Below are 7,698 nucleotides of genomic sequence, written 5' to 3'. Positions count from 1 at the left end.
CAAATAATTTGATTTTAGGCGGGGCACGGAGGCTCACTCCCATAATCCCAGCACTTTGGGAAGCCAAGGTAGGTGGATCACAGGGTGGTGAAACCCCATCTCTACTAAAAATACAAAAATTAGCCGAGTGCGGTAGCAGGTGCCTGTAATCCCAGCTTCTCGGGGAGGCTGAGGCAGGAGAATTGCTTGAGCCCGGGAGGTGGAGGTTGCAGTGAGCTGAGATCACACCACTGCACTGTAGCCTGGGTGACAGAGCAAGACTTTGTCTTAAAAAAAAGAAAAAAATTAATTTTAAAAATGAGAAAAAGGCCTGAATAAGTATTTCTTATAAAAAGACATGCAAATTGCTAAGAGGTATAGAAAAAAACTCTTAATATCAATAACATGTTGCTGTTGCTACACATCCTTGCCATTTTGTGGTATTAGAGCCCATCACTTAAACATTTTTTTTCTAGTTTATTATGTTAGGATTTTCAAAAAATAATGAAGCCTCAAAAGCTAGAGATTAATTAGTTAATTTTTTTTCTTTTTAGGGGTGACAGAGAGACAGGAAGGGAGAGATGAGAAGGGAGAGGGTGGGATGGGATAAGGAAAGAGTGGAGAGAAATGGGAAACAAGGAGAGGAGAGGAGACAGATGAGAGAATTCTTTTCTTTATAGAATTTCTTAGTTCTGAGGTTTCCTTGGTATCTTGTTGATATGATTTAGCTCTGGGTTCCCACCCAAATCTCATCTTGAATTGTAATTCCCTTGTGTTGAGGGAGGGACCTGGTGGGAGGTGATTGAATTATGAGGGTGCTCTCCCCTATGCTGTTCTCATAAAAGTGAGTGAGTCTCATGGAATCTGATGGCTCTATAAGTGTTTGGTAGTTTCTCCTTAACTCATGCTTCTCTCTCCTGCCACCTTGTGAAGAAGGTGCCTGCTTCCCCTTCATCTTCCATTTTATTTAAGTTTCCTGAGGCCTCCCCAGCTATGTAGAACTCTGAGTCCATTAAACCTCTTTCCTTTGTAAATTACCCAGTCTTCAGTATTGCTTTACAGCAGTGTGAAAATGTACTAATACACTTGCAGGCCATTCCTGGAAGGGAAAATGTACTCACAAGATTAATAACCATGAAGAATAGTTTGAAAAGGATGGACAATAAACAAATGCCTAGATTTTTAGCTCTATATAAGCAAGGTTTAATAGTACTTATTTAGCAATATTCAATTAGAACTATATACTTCATGGTACATTTACTTCTTCTACTGTCTATTTTTTACCTTCTACTTTTGTAGCACTAAAATTAGATAAGAGCCTTTCACCATATCTAGTACCACCAATATTCAAGATTGATCTAGATATTCAATATATATATATTGAACCCATTACCTCCCTGTGCATTCTTGACTTCTTGAAAAGTTGCTATTGTTAACATAATTAATAACAATAAACACGTCATTTATCTCACAAACCAAATAATATAAAGCTTTCATTTTGCAATCTCCTTGCAATGTGAATGTATCACTTTTATAGTGCCCAAATTCTAAATTGTACTAATTAGAGCTATTTTGCTAATTGAATTACAAATACTGAGTTGGAAAATTCATGATAGTCAAGGCACCTGTTTCCACCTGAGGCCCAAACCTAAGCACTGTCTTTAGCAGACTCAAGGGCCCTAACGTGCAGAGTCATGCCTATGAACATCTGGAAGCCTTAGAGTTTTCATTTGGTGATTCATAAATCCACAAGGGTGTAAAAAGGGGTTCCCATTGGTTCATGAATTAAAGGTCACAATAGCATCTACTTAATTTCTGGAAAAATGAACAAATAAACAAGTTGCTAATAATTTTGTACCATTTTAAATTGGAACAATGCAGAAGTCTCTGTACTGACTGAATGTACACCATGAGTTGGAAGGAAGTCAAGATCACAGGAGAGGAGGTGGCATGCTGAAGACTTGGATGTTTCAAGTTACCACTCAGCTAAAGAGTAGCATTAGTATTTTAAAGTTTTTAATATTTAAATTCTCATATATTGTTTATAGTCACAAATGGTTACTAGTTCAAGTCAGAAGCAAAAGGAATACAGATGCTAGAATGGAAAACAAAATCGATGAAGACTGAAAAGGTGATAATTCTTTAAATTCACCTAAAGAGGATATTTCCCAGATCTGTGTCTTGCATGCATCAGATCAAATTATTCAAACTTCAATAAATCTCTTACACTTCAAAAAACAATGCTAAAAGGAGAAAAGGTATTGTTAATAGATGATTTGGGTTTTTTTGGGTTATATGGGAATAAATATTTTCTGTAACTACAATGTATTACTTGAACATAAATGTTATTTTTAAAAAGCCTACAATCCTCTCTTCAGAAATATTTTTCAAAATATGTTTTAAAAATAAGTCATAAAATTTAATTTTATGTAAATATAATCTTAATAAGACCACAATGTATACAGGCACTAAGTTAACTAAAAATACATAAATACTTTAGGCATGGAAATTTGAAGCTGTAATCAAGGACATGGAAAACAATCTGGGAAAATGGAGTGACATCCCATGCACTTAGATGGAATGACAATATTATAAAAATATATCACTTCTCCCCAAATTAATCTATAAGTTAAGTGCAATTATAAACTTTTCTGTTGGATTTTTGAAGAACTTAATGAAGACCCTCTCAAGTTTATTTGCAAGGATACATATCCATGAACTAAGTCATCTTTAAGAAGGAATGTACAAGCTTGCCCTCCCAAGTTGCCCTTTCTTTTTTTCTGCACTATATATATGCATATCATACATATATATAAATAGTAAAATATAATAATATGGTTTTGTCTGAAAGAAGCACCTAAACGTTTTAAGAATATTTTAAGAAAACCAATTCACTAGAAGCTTTTAGATGTGATATGTTAAACATAATGGAAAAGAGATAACTTTACATGCACCTCAACTTAGAGTCATAGCATGAGCTCTGAAGAATTTTCAGCTGTTCTAATTAGGCAAATACTATTTTGGCCACAAGAATCAGCTTGTATGGTGCCTGTATTTCCTTAGCTAAACTAATAAAGTATCTTTGGTTTGGACTGAGGTCTACTTAGTTTACTGGAGCTCTGTTTTCACCTCATTAAACAATGACAAGCTTGATTTTCACATTTAGGTGTGAATTGCCACAGTTTTCATTTGCTAACTAGGATCTACTCTAAGTGAGAAATTTCACTGAGTGATGTCCCCTGAAGTATCAAGTTCTCACTTAAAGTAATGAAGTGCTTAATTAATGAAGCTGCCAACGGCAATTTCTTTTTTTTTTTTTTTTTAACTTCCAAATGTATTTGTTTTCTTGTTTCACAATACATAGTTCATTTCTCACATAGCTTCTATTATGGCATTACTCTCAAGTACATTTTTGGATATGGTCTTAACTACTAATTTGTTGGATTAGAGTCAAGTGTAGTTCTTAGTATCTCCAATATAGGCTCAGTTCTTACCTCTTTAGTCTTCTTATACCTTTCCTATGTCTGATATGTCTTTATTAATCTCAGTCCATTTCATTCTTATGAGATTTTAGTTTCTACTTATCTCTTTCTTTATTATTATTATTATTATTATACTTTAAGTTCTAGGGTACATGTGGATAACGTGCAGGTTTGTTACATATGTATACTTGTGCCATGTAGGCGTGCTGCACCCATCAGCTCGTCAGCACCCATCAACTCGTCATTTACATCAGGTATAACTCCCAATGCAATCCCTCCCCCTGCCCCCTCCCCATGATAGGCCCCGGTGTATGATGTTCCCCTTCCTGAGTCCAGGTGATCTCATTGTTCAGTTCCCACCTATGAGTGAGAACATGCGGTGTTTGGTTTTCTGTTCTTGCCATAGTTTGCTGAGAATGATGGTTTCCAGCTGCATCCATGTCCCTACAAAGGACACAAACTCATCCTCTTTTGTGGTTGTATAGTATTCCATGGTATATATGTGCCATATTTTCTTAATCCAGTCTGTCACTGATGGGCATTTGGGTGGATTCCAAGTCTTTGTTATTGTGAATAGTGCCTCAATAAACATACATTTGCATGTGTCTTTATAGCAGCATGATTTATAATCCTTTGGGTATATACCCAGTAATAGGATGGCTGGATCATATGGTATTTCTAGTTCTAGATCTTTGAGGAATCGTCATACAGTTTTCCATAATGGTTGAACTAGTTTACAATACCAACAACAGTGTAAAAGTGTTCCTATTTCTCCACATCCTCTCCAGCACCTGTTGTTTCCTGACTTTTTAATGATTGCCATTCTAAGTGGTGTGAGATAGTATCTCATTGTGGTTTTGATTTGCATTTCTCTGATGGCCAGTGATGATGAGCATTTTTTCATGTGTCTGTTGGCTGTATGTATGTCTTCTTTTGAGAACTGTCTGTTCATATTCTTTGCCCACTTTTTGATGGGTTGTTTGATTTTTTCTTGTACATTTGTATGAGTTCTTTGTAAGTTCTGCATATTAGCCCTTTGTCAGATGAGTAGATTGCAAAAATTTTCTCCCATTCTGTAGGTTGCCTGTTCACTCTGATGGTAGTTTCTTTTGCTGTGCAGAAGCTCTTTAGTTTAATGAGATCCCATTTGTCAATTTTGGCTTTTGTTGCCATTGCTTTTGGTGTTTTAGACATGAAGTCCTTGCCCATGCCTATGTCCTGAATGGTATTACCTAGGTTTTCTTCTAGGGTTTTTATGGTATTAGGTCTAACATTTAAGTCTCTAATCCATCTTTAATTAATTTTTGTATAAGCAGTAAGGAAAAAATCCAGTTTCAGCTTTCTACTTATGGCGAGCCAATTTTCCCAGCACTATGTATTAAATAGGGAATCCTTTCCCCATTTCTTGCTTTTGTCAGGTTTGTCAAAGATCAGATGACTGTAGATGTGTGGTATTATTTCTGAGGACTCTGTTCTGTTCCATTGGTCTATATCTCTGTTTTGGTACTAGTACTACGCTGTTTTGATTACTGTAGCCTTGTAGTATAGTTTGAAGTCAGGTAGCGTGATGCCTCCAGCTTTGTTCTTTTGACTTAGGATTGTCTGGGCAATGTGGGCTCTTTTTTGGTTCCATATGAACTTTAAAGCAGTTTTTTCCAATTCTGTGAAGAAACTCATTGGTAGCTTGATGGGGATGGCATTGAATCTATAAATTACCTTGAGCAGTATGGCCATTTTCACGATATTGATTCTTCCTATCCATGAGCATGGTATGTTCTTCCATTTGTTTGTGTCCTCTTTTATTTCACTGAGCAGTGGTTTGTAGTTCTCCTTGAAGAGGTCCTTTACATCCCTAGTAAGTTGGATTCCTAGGTATTTCATTCTCTTTGAAGCAATTATGAATGGAAGTTCATTCATGATTTGGCTCTCTGTTTGTCTGTTACTGGTGTATAAGAATGCTTGTGATTTTTGCACATTAATTTTGTATCCTGAGACTTTGCTGAAGTTGCTTATCAGCTTAAGGAGATTTTGGGCTGAGATGATGGGGTTTTCTAAATATACAATCATGTCATCTGCAAACAGGGACAATTGGACTTCTTCTTTTCCTAACTGAAGACCCTTTATTTCTTTCTCTTGACTGATTGCCCTAGCCAGAACTTCCAACACTATGTTGAATAAGAGTGGTGAGAGAGGGCATCCCTGTCTTGTGCCAGTTTTCAAAGGGAATTTTTCCAATTTTTGCCCATTCAGTATGATATTGGCTGTGGGTTTGTCATAAATAGCTCTTATTATTTTGAGATACGTTCCATCAATGCCAAATTTATTGAGCATTTTTAGCATGAAGGGCTGTTGAATTTTGTCAAAAGCCTTTTCTGCATCTATTGAGATAATCATTTGGTTTTTGTCTTTGGTTCTGTTTATATACTGGATTATGTTTATTGATTTGTGAATGTTGAACCAGCCTTGCATCCCAGGGATGAAGCCCACTTGATCATGGTGGATAAGCTTTTTGATGTGCTGCTGAATCCGGTTTGCCAGTATTTTATTGAAGATTTTTGCATCAATGTTCATCAGGGATATGGTTCTAAAATTCTCTTTTTTTGTTGTGTCTCTGCCAGGCTTTGGTATCAGGATGATGTTGGCCTCATAAAATGAGTTAGGGAGGATTCCCTCTTTTTCTGTTGATTGGAATAGTTTCAGAAGGAATGGTACCAGCTCCTCCTTGTACCTCTGGTAGAATTCAGCTGTGAGTACATCTGGTCCTGGACTTTTTTTGGTTGGTAGGCTATTAATTATTGCCTCAATTTCAGAGCCTACTATTGGTCTGTTCAGGAATTCAGCTTCTTCCTGGTTTAGTCTTGGGAGAGTGTAAGAGTCCAGGAAATTATCCATTTCTTCTAGATTTTCTAGTTTATTTGCATAGAGGTGTTTATAGTATTCTCTGATGGTAGTTTGTATTTCTGTGGGGTCGGTGGTGATATTCCCTTTATCATTTTTTATTGCATCTATTTGATTCTTCTCTCTTTTCTTCTTTATTAGTCTTGCTAGCGGTCTATCAATTTTGTTGATCTTTTCAAAAAACCAACTCTTGGATTCATTGATTTTTTGGAGGGTTTTTTGTGTCTCTATCTCCTTCATTTCTGCTCTGATCTTAGTTATTTCTTGCCTTCTGCTAGCTTTTTGAATGTGTTTGCTCTTGCTTCTCTAGTTCTTTTAATTGTGATGTTAGAGTGTCAATTTTAGATCTTTCCAGCTTTCTCTTGTGGGCATTTAGTGCTATAAATTTCCCTCTACACACTACTTTAAATGTGTCCCAGAGATTCTGGTATGTTGTATCTTTGTTCTCATTGGTTTCAAAGAACATCTTTATTTCTGCCTTCATTTCGTTATGTACCCAGTAGTCATTCAGGCACTGGTTATTCAGTTTCCATGTAGTTGAGTGGTTTTGATTGAATTTCTTAGTCCTGAGTTCTAGTTTGATTGCACTTTGGTCTGAGAGACAGTTTGTTATAATTTCTGTTCTTGTACATTTGCTGAGGAGTGCTTTACTTCCAATTATGTGATCAATTTTGGAATAAGTGTGATGTGGTGATGAGTGGAATGTATATTCTGTTGATTTGGGGTGGAGAGTTCTGTAGATGTCTATTAGGTCTGCTTGCTGCAGAGATGAGTTCAATTCCTGGATATCCTTGTTAACTTTCTGTCTCGTTGATCTGTCTAATGTTGACAGTGGGGTGTTGAAGTCTCCCATTATTATTGTATGGGAGTCTAAGTCTCTTTGTAAGTCTCTAAGGACTTGCTTTATGAATCTGGGTGCTCCTGTATTGGGTGCATATATATTTAGGATAGTTAGCTCTTCCTGTTGAATTGATCCCTTTACCATTATGTAATGGCCTTCATTGTCTCTTTTGATCTTTGTTGGTTTAAAGTCTGTTTTATCAGAGACTAGGATTGCAACCCCTGCTTTTTTTTGTTCTCCATTTGCTTGGTAGATCTTCGTCCATCCCTTTATTTTGAGTCTATGTATGTCTCTGCATGTGAGATGGGTCTCCTGAATACAGCAAACTGATGGGTCCTGACTCTTTGTCCAGTTTGTCAGTCTGTGTCTTTTAATTGGAGCATTTAGTCCATTTACATTTAAGGTTAATACTGTTATGTGTGAACTTGATCCTGCCATTATGATATTAACTTGTTATTTTGCTCCTTAGTTGATGCAGTTTCTTCCTAGCCTCAATGG

The sequence above is a fragment of the Chlorocebus sabaeus genome, chromosome 11 (genome assembly GCF_047675955.1).
Source record: "Chlorocebus sabaeus isolate Y175 chromosome 11, mChlSab1.0.hap1, whole genome shotgun sequence".
NCBI lineage: Eukaryota > Metazoa > Chordata > Mammalia > Primates > Cercopithecidae > Chlorocebus > Chlorocebus sabaeus.
The sequence above is the reverse complement of the archived record's forward strand: the minus strand, read 5'-3'. Positions refer to the sequence as shown.